At 40.2% G+C, this 18,049-nt stretch overlaps 1 protein-coding gene and 1 long non-coding RNA gene across 23 annotated transcripts in view; one reads left to right on the top strand and one right to left on the bottom strand.

Annotated features, from left to right (window-relative positions):
• The window catches only part of LOC144303836 (uncharacterized), a 42,027-nt gene extending 27,550 nt beyond the window's left edge, over positions 1 to 14,477 (top strand). Inside the window, exons 2-4 of the long non-coding RNA XR_013370815.1 lie at positions 8,738 to 8,812; positions 12,947 to 13,494; positions 13,878 to 14,477. This is a non-coding gene — a long non-coding RNA (uncharacterized LOC144303836). The remainder of the gene's footprint in view (positions 1 to 8,737; positions 8,813 to 12,946; positions 13,495 to 13,877) is intronic.
• Positions 1 to 18,049, bottom strand: part of SGMS2 (sphingomyelin synthase 2) — a 130,203-nt gene that overhangs the window by 51,308 nt on the left and 60,846 nt on the right. For 13 of the 22 annotated variants that reach the window (XM_077882225.1, XM_077882227.1, XM_077882226.1 and 10 more), the window contains one exon: positions 1,986 to 2,095. The gene's annotated coding sequence lies outside the window, so the exon portion shown is untranslated. The remainder of the gene's footprint in view (positions 1 to 1,985; positions 2,096 to 18,049) is intronic. The other 9 variants (XM_077882219.1, XM_077882221.1, XM_077882223.1 and 6 more) reach the window with 1 other exon arrangement.

The following is an 18,049-nucleotide window of genomic DNA, read 5'->3' as shown; positions in this document are numbered from 1 at the left end:
TGCAAATTTATACACATATACTTGTGTACATGCAGAATAACATATATACAAAGTTATTTATTGCGGCATTGTTTAAGAGCAAAGGACTGGCTACAACCCAAATATCCATCAATAGGTCACTATTTAAATTGTGGTACATCCATACAATGGACTACTCTGTAACTGTTGAGGGGAAAAAAAAAAAAAAAAGAATGAGGAAGCTCTCTTAGCACTGATTTGTTAAACCCTCCTACATACGTTAGGAGAAAAACATACATTGTACAGAAGTATAGTTCACTATATTCTACTTTATGAAAAGAGCAAATATGAATATAAATTGCATACAGAGAAACTTGGAAGGATGCATCAGACATTGATAACAGAGGCCGGGAGAGGGTGGTGTGGAGGCAGAATTTGGGCAGTATCTGTGAACCTGAATGACATGCTTGAAAAGTGATGCTTGTTACTTTACTAAGTCTAGGTTATATCAACTTGCTACCTTTTTGCATGTGTGTTTCATTTTAATAGGCTTCTGTATTTCTGCAGCGGTTACACTAGAGTGGAAGATTGCTTTATCTTACTTTCCAGATCGGTTACACTAGAGTGGAAGATTGCTTTATCTTACTTTCCAGATCAGATTTCCACTCTTTCCTTTTCATCCTGTCTGCCTGTCATCTTGAAGGGGGTTTCCCCCGGACACCTGGCAGTGAATAAAGTTCTCTATGCCTCCCTTTCCCCATTCATCTGCTGAGGAAATTTGGGAGCTTCTTAAAAGCTCCATTTCTGAAAGCAAGGATTTTGTTTTGTTCACTGCCTTATTCACAACACTGAACAGAGCGCCTGGCACGAAGAAATTGCTCAGTAAGTATTTGTTGAATAAATGAGTTCTTTTCTTCATCCAGTTTCAATGGAACAGACACTACCAGACAAAGAGGGAGATATCATGGGGGTCAAATATCCAGAAATTGTTGTCATTCCTAGTATCGGCTCTATATAGGCATTTTAATCCTAGCAACATTCCTAGAATTATTTTGAATTTTATAGAAGACAAACAAGTCTATAGAATGTTGTGCTGAACAATGACTCTTAAATATTCATAAAAAATCATTTTTAATTAACTTGGGATTACAAGACCCTGGAGTCCATCTTAGGGCTGAAGTCTTTTTAGGCAAACACCACACTTTCATAAGGTGCCCATAAGCTGTATAGAAGAAAAAATATTTTACATTAAAAATGTAACTGCTGGGGTGCCTGGGTGGTGAGGTTGGTTAAGCCTCAGACCCTTGGTTTCGGCTCAGGTCATGATCTCAGAATCATGAGACAGAGTTCCGTATGGAGCTCCATACTCAGCACAGAGTCTGCTTAAGTTTCTCTTTCCCTCTGTTACTCCCTCACCTTCCAAAATAAATGAATAAATCTTAAAAAAAAAGTAACATCTCTTTTTATTTAAGAATAAAATTATCCTTCAAATTAAATTCAAACTAGTCTAGGCAGTGAAATGAATTGCACAATATCAATCCTAAAAGAGAAAACTTCCTCCTCAGTGGGCATGGAATGGGTTTAACTACCACAACCTTTTAACCTTGGTTTAAATAACCAAAAACCAAATAACTTTGCTAGTAACCATTTCAGTAATGTGGCCAAAGAGGTGCATAGCGGACAGATGTTTCTTTGAAGATTTGTAGTGCCACCAACTTTTCTTAATGCCTGGGTGAGGCAGTTCCCAGGACTGCCTTTTGGCAGTAATGTGAAGAGGTTAGGAGGTTTTGGTATCACTTCTAGTTCTTAGTCATTTAAGGCAACAATCCAATGAGTGAGGAAACATCCACTCACCTGGATCAACATGAAATCTAAGACTCACCTAAGGAAATTCTCAGTTAAAAGATTAATTGAATGTCTTAACTGGAAAGGGAAGATAGCAGAGAAGTTGCAGGACAACTGGTAGGTAACCAGTTAGCTGATGCAAATCATGCTTATGACCTAGCACCAGGAAGCAGTGAACCTACTGTTTGCAGATGGCAGCTTGCCGAACCCCACCTTGGTTCTCGTAGCAGTTGACACCCCGTCTTGAAGCAGATCTTTTCTGTGAAGTCAGATGGGGCAGAGGATGACAGCTCTAAAAAATGAAAAAAAGCAAGAGGTTCAATAAGAAAGATGTTTTGTTGTTATGTTTTGTTGGTTTTCTGGGGATAGAGGTGAAATGAAGAGCTAATACTGTCCTCCTGGAGGAGTCACCAGGAAAACACTGACTCTACCAGGTACCGGCATTTGGAGAGAAGAAAAGCAACTCAGCCATTCATGCCACTGCCATTTACTTAATATGCACCAGACCCCGTTCAGAGGTGGAACAGATCCCCCTCCCTCATGATGCTCACATTCTATTTTTTTTTAAATATTTTATTTATTTATTCATGAGAGATACACACAGAGAGACAGAGGCAGAGACACAGGCAAAGGAAGAAGCAGGCTCCATGCAAGTAGCCTGATGTGGGACTTGATCCCGGGTCTCCAGGATCACACCCTGAGCTGCAGGCGGCACTAAACAACTGCACCACCCGGGCTGCCCCGATGCTCACATTCTAATGCGGAAACAAACAGGCAGATAAACATGAAGACTGTGAGAAATGCCACCCAGAGAGGTCAATCAGAATCAGAGCAAGGCTGATGTGGCTCATGTAGCGCAAGTGGCCAGGGATGCTGAGGGGATGCTATTTAGGACAATAATAGTAGGGGATATGGGAGGTCGGGGTGGGAAACCAGGGAAGAAGAACATCGCAGGCCAAAGGGGCAGCTAGTTCAAAAGTCCTGAGGCAGGAATGAACCAGGCAGGTTTGAAGAATGGGAAGGCAGGCACTGCTAAAAGCACTCTGATCAGAGGAGCAGAGAAGCTAAGCAGAGGAGAGAGGCTGGGGTGCTGAGAGCTTTGCAGGCCAGGTGGAGGGACTGCCCACACGTAGCACAGAGGACCCCCATGCTGCTAGGAGGTGTACACTCTGTTGGTTCCTAAGACAATGCTGGAGGATTCTCTTTGAAATATATACAGCTGCTGTAATTTTTTAATGGATTTTTTCAGACTTTATTTATAACTTGCTATTAATGATAGTATAATAATATATTCAGCTTATATGTTTTTTTAAAAAAGATTTTAATTATTTGAGAGAGAGCAAGTGAGAAAGAGAGAGCATGAGCTCGGGGAGGAAGGGGCAGAGGGAGAAGGAGAAGCATACTCCCCACTGAGCAGGGAGCCTGATGTAGGACTTGATCCCAGGACTCCGGAATCATAACCTGAGCCGAAGGCAGATGCTTAACCACCTGAGCCCTCCAGGCGCCCCAGTTGACAGATTTTTTTTTTTCAATAGCTAACATGGTACCTTTCTAGTCAAACTTAGAATGTGTCCCCTCGTCAAAAAGAAGAATGGGAAAGGGGGAGGGATGGTAGAATGTAAATTCATCCTAACTACTCCAAAAGCTCTATGCACACATCCTTGTGTGTCATGTTAAGAAAAGACCCATTAAAAAAATTATCACAGAAGTTCATGATTGATTTTAATTTGAAATATATGTACCCTGCATAACTTCATGTAAATGATATAACTTACAAAATAAAATTGTCCCGCCTGCTCTGGTTAGGGAATCACTGCACTGCTAAGGCAGCATAGCTGGGATGTGGGGGTGGTTTATGAACAAGGGCTCTGAAACCGAACTTCACTCTCAGCACTTGTGTGACTTCAGCCAAGATACCCAACTTCTCTGTGCCTCAGTCTCTTCATCTAGATATGAGGATAACAATAGTACTAACTCTGTGGGCTCTTGAAGGGGATTGAAGAGATTAATATGTACAAAGAGTTCAGTAACAGCACCTGGCATATTGTGCACTACTGTTAAATAACAAAAACAGAGAAAGACAAGGGGTAATAGAATGTCCTAAGGCTTACAATGTGACAAAAACTGGCACTGAGCTGGCTGCATATTTAGCTCACTTACTTTATACAAGGTAAAGCAAAAGAAGAAACAAGATTTTCTAAACTTAGCGAGAGACAGGTATCTCCATATCCCTACATGTTGGGAGAAAGAAGAGTGGGGAACTATGTTTTGTTCCCCAGGGGAAAAAAGCTTTTCTTGACACTTAGCTCTAGAAATACGCTCGCAGCAAGTCTGTGCACAGGAGGCGGGCCATAAGCAACAGCTCAGACCAGGTGGTCCATCTTGCGATGTCATAGGCTGGTTTTTCAGCGCGTCCCTCAATAGATTCCAAAGCATAACTCTCTAGAGTTTCTTTGGTAGGAAGCCAAGGCAATATGATACAAATAAGCAACTATGATTGTCTGGCTCATTTCAGGGATACAACTGCACCAGAAATTTTTCCTGTATTTTCATTTCCTTCAGCCATGCTTCTGATAAGAGCTGAGGAGGAGACAGCTCCAGATTTGTAAGACAAATTCTCCAGCATCAGGAGATGGACCTGAGTAACCTGATGCATCGAAAGCAACTCTCCCTAGAAGCATCTATGTCTAATGGACTTTAGAGTCATTGTCTGGCAAAGAACGGCCATAATCATCTCAGGGGATTAAACAATTTAAAAGAATGTTCCTTCTGTCATAGTCATCTCAGGCTCTACCTGGCAGTAAAACATGGAGATTTTCCAAATGACAAAAGCCAGTATGGTTAAGGCATGTTTTATCGTGATGTAAGTTGGAATATAGAATATAGGGCAGCCCGGGTGGCCCAGCGGTTTAGCGCCACCTGCAGCCCAGGGTGTGATCCTGGGGTCCCTGCATGGAGCCTGCTTCTTCCTCTGCCTGTGTCTCTGCCTTTCTCTCTCTCTCTCTCTCCCTCGAATAAATAAATAAAATATTTTAAAAAATATAAATTGGAAAAGAGATGGATTTTTATTTTAAAGACTAGTTATTGGGTAGCCCCGGTGGCGCAGTGGTTTAGCACCGCCTGCAGCCCAGGGTGTGATCCTGGAGACCCTGGATCGAGTCCCGTGTTGGGCTCCCTGCATGGAGCCTGCTTCTCCCTCTGCCTGTGTCTGTGCCTCTGCCTCTCTCTCTCTCTGTGTCTCTATGAATAAATAAAATCTTTAAAAAAAAAAAAAAAAGACTAGTTATTAGCGAACAGACCTTAGCTAGAAAAGGACCTTTTGTTGCTTCAGATATTCCTGTCCTATACTTAGAAGACAGGGTGCCACTGAACTTCCCTGGCTATTCCACAAGTCCTATGAATAAGATGATGTCCCAGAGACTTGTCAACTTTTTCATTCCATCAGGCAAAGTATGTTGTTCTTAAGGCTACTTATTTAAGAATTTATCTTCAGTGTTAGTCTTTGAATTGTTAATCAAATATTGCCATATATTTTCATTTTAATACTTGTGAAGTGTTGTTAAAGCCAGACATACTACTGTTTTATACTCTTGGGGGTATAATGAATCTCTTATCACTCCCCACTAAACAGAGTAAGGAAGTATTTCAGTATTCCATTGTGTCCATCTACCACAGTGTATTTAAGCAATCTAAAGGATTAGATCCTGTTAGACACCTAGTTATTTCCAGCTTTTTACTGTTACCGGCAGTGTTAGAGGCTCAGAGCTGAATCTTTGTTCACGTTTTTAGGGTGTTTGTAAAATATAATGTATTTTATGATAGTCCTGGAGAGGAGCATGAGGATTTTTTTTTAATTTATTTATTCATGAGAGACACAAAGAGAGAGAGAGAGAGAGAGAGAGAGAGAGAGAGACAGGCAGAGGGAGAAGCAGGCTCCATGCAGGGAGCCTAATGTGAGACTCGATCCCAGGTCTCCAGGATCAGGCCCTGGGCTGAAGGCGGCGTAAACCGCTGAGCCATCCAGGCTGCCCCTGGTTTTTGTTTTTATAGCCAATTTAATATGTGAAAGGATGACATCTCACTTTGATTTGCGTTTCTTTGCTTACTAATAAGGTTAAACAGTTTCTCACTTTCAGTATTAAAGTACAAAGGGAAAAAAAATAAAGTACAAAGGGGTTATTTTCTTTTATTGCAGAAGATCTGAAAGCATTTCATAAAGTTAAGTAATTATATATTTCACTACTGTGATACCCACTGTGATCTTCTTATTTCTTATGACTTTTACTCTAAGGAGTTTAGGAGTTTGGATTTAACAGTAATACCTTTGTATCATGAAGGAAAGGACTAGATTGCCAGTCATTTCTTTGTGGAAGACCTAACAGAAAAACTATCAAAAGCAAAGGTTGCAAGACATGGGGTTTTTTAATCTGTTGTTCAACTTTTCTCTCTAGCCTTAAAAAAAAAATTGACTCGTATTTCTGGGATATTTTGAATGCAGTCTGTATTAGGCAGAGGGAGGTACAGAGTGACCTTTCAAGCAAGATATTTTAAATTTAAGAGTCTATAATTAGAAAACACTATTTGAGTTCTCATAACATAATTTTACTCTTAAGGTACCCATCTAAATGGGTGGGTCATTCCTACCCCTCCTTTTCTCTTTCCCTCTCTCATTTATATCTGCCATAGGTACATCCAAGGACTCTGCTTCTGAAAATATTCAAGGCGTCAAATTTGTCGATTTTATGTTATTAAAGTGCTTTCCCTCTTCCCTGCCCTTTGTAGGATTACTTCAGTGACTTCCTTATCTGACTTGCAAGGAGCTTACACAGGACTCTTCAGGAACACAGCTGACTACTATCTTACAACGAAGGAGTTAGGCTATGAACAAATAACCATTGGCTGTGTGCCCTGGAGATAGTAGAAAACCTGACCGAATTGGTCCCTTCCCTCATGGAGTTTACAGAAAAGAGACAAGTAAATCTTTACTAACAATCGACTACATAGCTATACTTACCAAACTGGTACGATGGAGAGAGAGGAAAATGTGGAGTTGGTGGAGGGGGCCCTAATCCATTCTGGAAGACTGAACAAAGAAAGCCTTCTCGAAGGAAATGATGCAAATATAATGCAAAATAGTAACAGGTGATAGATTTATATGTGACTTAAACTTTCCTTCTTATCCAGGTATAAATGTTTCTAAGATAAACATAAGTAGTTATTATAATTAAAAAGTTAAAGAGAAAAGATGAGGCTAAAATCCCAATACAAATTTCCAAATATTATTTACCATATTTACAATTCAAAAAAAACACCATAAGCACAAAGTCTAATAATGATATCATTATGTACTGAGGATAAAAATAATAAACTCTATTTTTCATTTTGGTCACTGTGTGTGGGGTAAGCAAATAAAAATACTCTGTCCTAGAAACTTAAAAGTTTTCTTTTTAGCAAGATACCATTTGTGGTAATGTACCACCAAACAGCAAAGAGGTCAGCCCCTCTGGTTAAATATGGCATAATTATATAGCTCATAAAATTAAAGCAAACTGTACATATGCACTATGATGACTCTGGCTCAAATAAAATCTTGTCTTTTAAAATAAAAATGAAGCTAGAAGTAAAAATGAGACATGGATAAATATGAACTAAGATGGAAACAAATTTGGGAGGAGGCTGTTATTAGTAAGAGGCTGCCAGAGAGAGTTCACCTTTGGTCAAGGAGAGACTATATCTGTTGGAGGCAGTGTAGCTCCTCAGGACACACATTAAGTATTACAACCAAAACCACTGGGATCCTACAGTACCCTGTACATACCCGGTAAGTTAACAGAAGAAGCAGACAAGCTACACCTAAGGCATTTATCCAGAGCTAAACCATGCAAACCTTCCATCTCTCCCTCAGCCATCTCCTTCAGATTCCCAGCCATGCCAATCTCTTGGATCTGGGACCATTTCTTCCAGTTTATCTCTTTCTCTCCTACTCTTTTGTTGTCCTTGCTCTTAAGATTTCTAAGAGGTGGTTGACTCTGGCTTCCTTACTAGTTATCAGCAGTTTGCTTCTCTGGTAAGAAACCTGGTTTTAAAAATGAATAATTTACACTTCCTCCTTCAACTCTTTTATAGTTTACCTGGTTTGCCTTGTGCCCACCCATCTCTTGGTCTCATCCAACAGGCTTCCAACACTCCTTCCAAACAATGCCAGGGCAAATTACATACTGGTATAGTGACATAATCCTTATTTCACAGAGCCAACATCTTTTAAGATCGATCTCTCTTTCTCTCTCCCTCCCTCCCTTTTTTTTTTAAAGAGAGAGAGACAGAGAGAATCTCACAGACTCTGAATTAGGGGTCCCTGGACCCTGAGATCACAACCTGAGCTGAAGCCAACAGCCAGACACTTAACCAACTGAGCTACCCAGGTGCCCCAAGGTCTTCTTGTAAGTATTAGATTAAGGATGATGTGTAGGGAACAAAATGAGAGTCGAGGAAGTAAACTCTCAGGAATTATTTGGTGTCCAAATAGAAGAACAATGAAAGAACCAGGAATAACTAGAAAAGAGGAAGAAAAAAGAAGGAAGTGAAATGAGGGGCTCACTGATAGAACTTTTTGTAACTGAGTCTTGAGCAAGATAAAGGAAGATGAAGCAAAGCACCCAGAGATCTGGGATGATGAACACATGTTGGGGGTAGGGGCCACAGCTGAGCATTTAGATGTAAACCAGAAGCCTGATGGTGGAACCTGAGGCTCTAATGAGCTGCCACAAAATGGGACGGTGATGCTGAGCAAGTAAGTCAGCCACATGCTTTTTCCTTGAGCTTCTAAGTTATGTGTGGTCAGAGGTTATGCCTCAAGCACAAAAAGTTAAAGTTTAAGGAGTAAACACTATGAATGTCATTATTAAAGACCATGCTTCTTCTCTCTTGCTTTCAGGGCACTCTCTATAGCCTTGGACACCTTGGTTGCCACCTTGACCTTCGAATATGCCACCTTCAGGAGAAGGATGAGGTTCAGCACATAGAAAGAACTCCCAATTCACTCCACCCCCATCTCCCTGAAGTGTCTAGAGCTTGTTACAGGGGAAAGTCAAGAATTCTTAACTTATACTTGCAGAAAGGTTTACAGATAGTATATAATCCCAGTTCTCCATCACATCTCTAAACAAACAAAATGTGTAAAAGAAATGCATGCATGTGTCCTCTTGCCAGTCAGGGTATACACATTCACTTTTCATGGTACCCTGGTTAAACTGTAATAGTGTATTAGTGGGTGTGCTATTCTTTGTCAGCAGCAAAAAATATGAAAATAAGAAGCAAAGGGGCTTTCTGGGAGAAACATCATGGGCAAAGAATAATTCATTAAATTAGGAGACCTGGCTTTGGGATGCCTGGGTGGCTCAGTGGTTGAGCATCTGCCTTTGGCTCAGGTCGTGATCCCAGGGTCCTGGGATCGAGTCCCACATCACGCTCCCTGTGGGGAACCTGCTTCTCCCTCTGCCTATGTCTCTGCCTCTGTGTGTCTCTCATAAATAAATAAAATCTTAAAAAAAAATAATGTAAACCTATTAACAATTCCATGCCCTCAAATGTGATACCTTAGGTGTACTGGGCCAATTAGTTAAAAGATACAATCTGAGAAAACTCATACAAGAAACAGATCATCCAAATAAGCCTATATCTATTAAAGAAATTGAATCAATAATATTCCAAAATACAAAGCACCTGGCTCAGATGGCATCATGGGTAAATTCCACCAAACATTTAAGGAAGAAATGATACCAATTCTTTACAGTCTCTTTTGAAAGACAGAAGCAAAGGGAGTCCTTCCTAAATCACACTATGAGGCATTACTATAACACCAAAACCAGACAAAAACATTAAAAAAGAAAAGACCACCAATATCTCTCATCATGAACAAAGATGAAAAAAATCCCCAACAGAATATTAGCAAATTTAATCCAACAATATATACAATTATACACTATAGCTACAATTTGTACCAGGCATGCAAAGCTAATTAAACATTCAAAAATCAATAATGTAATCCATCACAGCAAGAGGCTAAAGAAAAATCACATGATCATATCAATAGATCCAGAAAAAGTATTTGACAAAATCCAGCACTCATTCATGATAAAAACTCTCAGTTAATTAAGACTACAGGGAAACTTCCTCAACTTGATAAAATATATTTACAAAGGGGCACCTGGGTAGCTCAGTTGGTTAAATGTCCAACTCTTGATTTTGGCTCAGGTCATGACCTCAGCATTGTTTAATTGAGCCCCATGTTGGGTTTTGTGCTTAGCATGAAGTCTTTGGGATTCCTTTTCCCCTCACTCTCTGCCGGCCCCTCTCCTCGCACTCTGTAAAATAAACGTCTTTAAAAAAAAAGATCAGTGAGTGCTAGGAGTTAGGGCTGGTGAATGTAAAGGTAAACTACTGGGAATTTTTAGGGCAGAGTAAGTATTTTATAAGATACTGTAATGGTGGATACATGTCATTGCACATTTTTCAAAACACATAGAATATATAACACAAAGAGTGAACCTGAATGTAGACTATGGACTTTAGTTAATAATAATGTATCAATATTGGCTCATCAATGATAACAAATGTAGGATACTGAAGCAAGACGTTAATGATAGGGAAAACTGGGAGTAGGGGGAGGGGCAGCATGTGGGAACTCTGTACTTTCTGCTCAATTTTTCTGTAAACCTAAAACTGCTCCAAAAAATCAAACCTATTGATTAAAAAAAAAATACTTCTTCAATTTACCTATAAACTCACTCATATTTAAGATAGTGATAAGTTTTTCAAAATTAAAAATATTCCAAATATTGGGATTTAAGCTATAAAGCAATATTCCAAAGTTATTTTCAAAAACAGCCCTGATATATCCTTCAAGAACAAAGACAATTTGCTTTATAATTCAAAAGCACTTAAGCCTTCTAAATGTAGAGAGCATTCTAAACACTATTTAATGTTGATGAAGCAACCTCTGTGGTCAGGGCAACACTCCATTTTGTGGTATAATATGTTTAGATCTATAACTCCATCATGGCCCCCATAGGTTTTCATATTCCACATACATGTTCATTCCAACAAACACGAAGGCCATGCTCTGTATACCAAATGTCAGGGCACATCTCATCACTGCTGAAGTTAAGGGCCTCATTCAGTACAGCCTACGCACACGGAGGGAGTCGCTTAGCACAGATCCATAACGTGCTATTTGCAAAACCGTATCGGGATGAAACCATACCTAAGAGAAGACTTAATGGGGCTTCCAACATGACACCTAAGACATTCCTTAAGAACATTCTTGTAGGCAAACACATTAATGAAGCCCCTTCACTGAAGAGTTCTCCAGGTGCTTTTGCCTCAAGAACCTTCTACCAAGAACCTTGCCATCAGTTCACATGCAGCCAACATGATAAGACAGAAATTTGACTAAAGAAATAGTGGCCAGGTCCAAAAGATATTTTTCTGCCATTTGCAAAATTCCATGTAAGTGGTATACAGTGATTTTAAATTAATACATCTCAGTTTCAATCGAGCCTTCTTAAGGCTCCTATGAATTACATCTTCAGTTCACAGTTGTTCATAGAACCTAATTACCCTGAAAGCCTTTTATAAAGTAGAACCCTCCTGCACAATGATTTTCCTCTTTAGTCCTAACCCAAAGGGTGTAAGACCTTAAAACTGCTTCCTGTGAAAGCAGCCTCAGGATGGAGGCTGACCCCCAGGAGTCTGGGCCTCATAGTTCTGTTTCCAGTGTCCTGTAGTTGACACACCCTCAGCTTATTCTGTTTCTCACTGACAACTGTGTCCACAGCAATTCACAGCTGACACATCACTTCCACTACTTCCGTTTCCAGACATAATATTTAAAAACTGTTAGTAACATGATTTAAAAACAAATATTTAATAATAAAGGTGGCTCATCAGACAGCTGTATTTGTTAAATTCTGACTAGGTTTAAAGAGTCAACCCAAATTCTTCATAGAAGATAACCAAATCTCATTTAAATGAATAAAAATGTCTTTGAAGTCAAAGGATTCAAAAAAGCATTTTGTCAACATCTCCTGTTTTTGGTTTCATGTTGGAAGGAGTCGAAGGATTCTCAGAATTCAAAAATAGGTAGTTAAGTACTTGTATAAAAAAAGTATATATCCAACCCTGATTGTTTCACAAATAGCACTTTAGAAGTGCAGTGCAAGGACATCATTTCAACCAACCAACCAACCAACCCAATTCAGCTTCATTTTCTTCATGATGGCTAAGTAGGGCTAGGGCTCCACTGCTTGTGCAAATGAAGCACAAAGAATATAAGTGAGGTTTAGGGACTGATACTGTGCATTATCTTTACTTTTTGTCTTTTCCACTTTACTCTTTGGAGGGATTTTTATAAATTACGTCCACCTGGCTGTAGTTTCATAACTTTCTTGCTTCTTGCTCACCTACTATGGAGGTGATGAACTTGTCAAGAAGATAAACAAAACAACCAAAAAGAAAGATTAGAAAGGGTTGGGAGAAGTGGGCAGTAGACTTGGGTTACACCACTGAATAGAGATCTTGAAGAAAAATTAAAATCTGTATGTGACTGGGGGGGGGGGGGAATGAAGATACAGTAGAAGTAAATAATCACTGCAAAGTTTAGAAGTCTGTGTCATCCACTGAGCCTACCTCCAAAATTCAGAGGCACAGAAGGACATTACAAGACCTGGTCATTTAGACAGGTGCCCTTTTCTCCAATTTCCATGACCGTTGGCCAGAAAACTAGAACAAGCTTGATGTTCACATATGTGAACACACAAAGACAGATACAGAAAAAGAGGCCAACCAATTCCATCACCCAATTTCAGATATATTCCCTGAATTTCTCCCAACCCTATATATTACATGAATTATCTTTGATAAACTCACATCCTTTAGACGTGTATAATTGCAACCTTAATGACAAAAGAATCTCAGTGGTAAAAAACAGTGATATCACTCCCTTAATTTCCTTCTCTTAAAAAGGTTCCTGTATCTTTAGTTTGCTTTTCTCCTAAATTCCTATAGAGCTGCCTTTTAGATGTGCTGCCTCTGAAACATAGAAGTGATCATTTAATCATATTTTCCTTTTTATCCTTCTATACAGCACTGTTTTCACAATCTTCATCATGTCTTAGAAAAGTATTGGAAGAATCTGCCAACTTAATCTCCCTAGGTAGGATCGCAACTTGATGCACATGCAATCTTCAGGCTGGCTATACAATAAAACTGGACTACTCCTGACGATCCACATCTTCCTGAATTTGGTCCTGACCAAGAGTGTCCTGAAAATGGTGCCAAAATGAATTAAAGAGCGTTCCTAGTAGTCTTAGTTTCTTCATCTAAATATAAAATTAAACTAGATAAATTAGGATTTTTCATACTCTACTTCAGACACTTTTATTTCACTCTTCCCAATCTCAAGGAAGATTTTAAAAAGTGTCACAGTAAGTGCCATCCATTCTTACTATTGTTGCTCCTGGAGATGGTCTCTGCCTCAAGAAACTTCAAATCCAGTTGGAGATCCAAGGATACTACTATGTGAACTCAATAGAAGCCTATTTCTGACTGTCCTAAAATGAACCCCACAGACAATTACTACTAGAATGGCCATTCTCGTTGGTGAAAACTGGTGCTCTCAGGGTGGAAGAAATGGTTTGTGATCCTCCAAAGGGCATTAAAATTTCACAGGGGGAAGGGAGTCGTTAGGAAAAAACTATCTAAAAAGGCAATAATGAAAAAAAAAAAAAAAAGAATCCAAAGGGCCCCCTCATTTGCTACTAATTGGCTAAATGATCCAAAACAAATTACTTAACCCGAGTCCCACCTTGATAGAGCAACATCACCACTGGTTTTTTGCTTGCACAAACAGCTGCAAACGGCCAGCATCTTCTCAGCCTTCGCTTCTCAACTTTCATGTTCCTTCCTCAAGGGGTGCTTTCCCAAACTTAGAAAGGTCTCCCCTCTTGTTCTTTCTCAGCACCACTGACCCACTTTCACAACTTGTGATTATATACTTGTTTTCTTGTTTTAATCAGGTGGCTGGCTCCCTGACTAGGCTGTAGGCTCCTGAGGGGAGAGACCATGTCTGTCTGTTCACAACTGCACACCCAGCCTGGCACAGAAGGGTGCTCTCTGCTTCTTGCCAAGCCCTCCTCCTTCAACCGACTTGTTTTCTCCTGATGTACTTAAGGATGTGTCAGCACCCTTCTCTGGAGATAAACCCCTAGAGACAGCCTTCCATACTGGCAACTCACTAACTCTTCCTTTCTTTTCAAGCCACCTCAAGGTCCCCCAGAACATCAACTGCCAGAAATTTTCCCAAGGATCTTCAATCAATGATGAAAATCTTAATACAATTTTCAGGGTGTTTACAATAATAAACTTGACACTAAAGGGGGTGGATTAGGGAAGGAATGTGCATATTTTTTTTAAATGCAAGTTTGAATATCTAAAGGGTACATTTTACTCTCAAGGTGTCCAAGATTTTGGGTGCCTGGATGGCTCAGTGAGTTAAGTGTCTGCCTTTGGCTCAGCTCATGATCCCAGGGTCCCGGATGAAGCATGATGTTGGGCTCTCTGCTCAGCAGGCAGTCTGCCTCTCCCTCTCCCTCTGCTTTTTCCCCTGCTCATGCTGTCCTCTCTCTCTCAAATAAATAAAATCTTTTTAAAAAAAAAAGTATCCAAGATTTTAAAAGACTTTTCTTATTCTAGTGGCTGTTGTCCTACCTTTGGGTGTATCAGTAATTGAGCTGCTAATAGATGATACAATGGAATAGTCTAGGGTACACACCCAATCCTACTACATGCAGGGAAAAAAAAATCTCATGTGAACTACAGGTGAGCATTTGTATTAGACAGAGGGAAATCAAACGAGATATGAGAAGTCATTTCAAATCAGAATAGCTAACATTTGGACATTAGTCCCTGAAAATAGCTCCTGTCTGTTTTAGGAAGAGCCAGGTCAGGCATTATTACAGTAAAACGAATTTTAGTGAAAGGGAATTATTAAGATGAGAAATGTTTGTGTGTGTGTGTGTGTGTGTGTGTGTGTATACATGTGTGTATAAGTATACATGTGTCTTTCAAGATACCTCATGACATTTGGCAAGTTTTAAACTATTATTGGAGGAAGTAAAAGAAAAACACATTCATTTTTGTGTATATATGGATGTATATAATCCACATATGTATATCCATCTATAGCTATCTAAAAATATGTACATATATGTTATCTGGATTAAAACAAAAAAATACATAAAGTACTTCATTCCCTTAGTTTTCTTAGTTAAATGTGACCTTTGGGGCACCTGGGTGGTTCAATCTGTTAAAAGTCTGGCTCTTAGCTTCAGCTCACGTCATGATCTAGAGTGCTGGGATCGACCCCACATCAGGCTCTGTGCTTGGTGGGGAGTTTGCTTGAGGATTCTCTCCCTTGTCCTCTTCCCCTTGCTCTCGCTCTCTCAAATCTTTAAAAATTAAAAAATTAAATGTGGCCTCTTTTAGGGTAACCATAATTTAACATCCTAACCAGGCCAGTTCTGAGAGTGCAAGATAGCCTTACTAATAATTACACCAGGACAACAGTTATACACCAGGGCTATCCTGAGCAAACCAGGACACATGATCACTTTAATTCTAATAAAGTCCATGGAGGGAACCCTGGGTGGCGCAGCGGTTTAGCGCCTGCCTTTGGGCTAGAGCGCGATCCTGGAGACCCGGGATCGAGTCCCACGTCGGGCTCCCGGTGCATGGAGCCTGCTTCTCCCTCTGCCTATGTCTCTGCCTCTCTCTCTCTCTCTCTGTGTGTGACTATCATAAATAAATAAAAATTTTAAAAAATAAATAAATAAATAAAGTCCATGGAGGGGCCTCTGGGTGGCACAGTTGGTTAAGCATCTGTCTTTTGGTTTCAGCTTAGGTCATGATCTCAGGGCCATGAGATCAAGCCCCACATCAGCCTCCAAGCTCAGCGAGGAGTCCGCTAAAAGTTTCTCTCTCCCTCTCCTTCTGCCCCACCCCGTGCTCACATGAGCTCTCTCTCCAAAATGAATAAACCTTAAAAAAAAAAAAAAGGTCCTTGGAAAACTAAGATTTCATTAAATAAAAATCGGATGAACAATATTAAGATTTATATCCTCTAGTAAATTTTTTTTAAGATTGATTGATTGATTGATTGATTTTATTCAGAGAGAGCGAGAGAGAGGCAGAGACACGGCAGAGGGAGAAGCAGGCTCCATGCAGGAAGCCCGGCGTGGAACTCGATCCTGGGTCTCCAGGATCACACCCCGGGCTGCAGGCGGCGCTAAACCGCTGCACCAACGGGGCTGCCCTAGTAAAGTTTTTTAAAAAAGGTTTTAAGAAGTAGGTTTTAAAAGATTTAAAAATTTTAAAAGTCCACAAAAAATTTGGTCTTTATGGGACAACACTAGACAAAGAATATAAAGAATGAATAAAGTATTAAACTAAGGACTTCATCTCTAAGAGGACCAGAAGCTTAAATTAATATCTTCTTTAGTTAAGAAAGCCAATTCTTTCTAAAAACATAAGCCAGAAAAAGAAAAAAAGAAAACAAAAACAAAAACAAACATAAGCCAACCCCATATAGATATTTCTGCACCACAGTCTTTAGTACCACTTAGTTATTTTTGTTACTAGGAAACATTTGCACAAAAACAAGACTTATATTCTCCTCTTGCTTCTATTCTTCCACCTAAAGGAATAATCCTCCATTATTAGCAATGCACTTAATATCTCCACAGCAACTAGTATAATTGCGGTGTCGCAACAGGAGGTTAATGAAGTGGAAAACAAAGTGATAGAAATACTGTAGAAAAAAATTTTCCACACAGCTCTGATGGGGAAAATAACCACAAGGAAAAAAAAAAAGAGGAAACTTGCTGAAAAGAACCCTTTTGAGGTTGCTATAGTCAGTTGCCTTGAGGCCTGAAGATGTGTAAGTACACAATGGGGTAAAAGTGGTAAATTGTATGAAGTAATTGCAGATGACTTCACTCAAAGAATGTGATGGTGGGGAAGAGATGTGGTTTCTGAAAGGGGAAATTATTTTCACAGGTGCTTCCAAGAAGGTACTAGGTATGAGTGAAAGAGGTAAGGAGAGAGGACCAGAAGGAGAGAGCGAAGCAAGGCTTCCAAAGCTGCCACTAGTAAGTGGTATGGGGGGGAGGGGGAGGAGCCGAGGGGTGAGGGTGCAAACCAGGGACCAAAGCTACCCTCAGCCCAGCAGGACCACCACTGTAAAAGGCAGAGGGCAGCAGACAGAATCTGAAAACCTGTGCTCTTCATTGGCCTCTGCCTGCCACAACACATGGGTAAGTAACACAAGCAAAAATGCAGTATTCAAAAATACTCCATGCATTAATTCAGAAAATACATATTGAATGTCTGCCTCGTGCTAGGAAATACAAAAAACAAAAACACAACTTATAAATTTTGCTGTTAAAGAACTCAGTCTTACAGAATCATATTTCAACAGAAATCATGGTATGATTTAGGACATGGTAGCCCAGTGACAGAGAAAAGACCTCAGTACTGTGGAACAGAGAGACAACTCCTAGCCCGCAAAGATGATGTGGAGAAGTAGGGAAAGTTTCCTGCAGGAGATGCTGGAGGCCAATTCATTGGTGCCGTAGTCACATCTCTAAAGACCAAGATCACCTAAAGAAATCCTCCATATTGCTAAACCCAATGAATACTTGTGTTCTCCTCTTCCTCAACTTCTCAAGAACTTACATCAGAACTGATGATGCCAACCTGCTCTAGACACCCCATTTTTTTAAAGATTTTATTTATTTATTCATGAGAGACACACAGAAAGAGAGAGAGAGAGAGGCAGAGACACAGGCAGAGGAAGAAGCAGGCTTCATGCAGGGAGTCTGATGTGGGACTTGATCCCAGGACTCCAGGAGCACGCCCTGGGCCGAAGGCAGGCGCTAAACTGCTGAGCCACCCAGGGATCCCTAGACACCCGATTCTGCTGGTGTCAGAACACCCCTCTTCTGGTCCTCCTCCTGCCTCATTGGTTACTCCCTGGTCTCCTACTTGAGCTCTCATGTCTGTTACTGCTTGGAGTCTGATCTCCTTCTCCCTTCTCTGCCTATGAAATCTCCCGAGGTGCCTGGAGATTCCCTGTAACTTTATATGCCACCACTCCCGTAATGAAACAGCTTTAACCCCGACCTCACACCTG

Source organism: Canis aureus, chromosome 33, assembly GCF_053574225.1.
Source record: "Canis aureus isolate CA01 chromosome 33, VMU_Caureus_v.1.0, whole genome shotgun sequence".
In the NCBI taxonomy this organism is placed as follows: Eukaryota; Metazoa; Chordata; class Mammalia; order Carnivora; family Canidae; genus Canis; species Canis aureus.
This window is presented reverse-complemented; position numbering and strand designations above follow the sequence as displayed.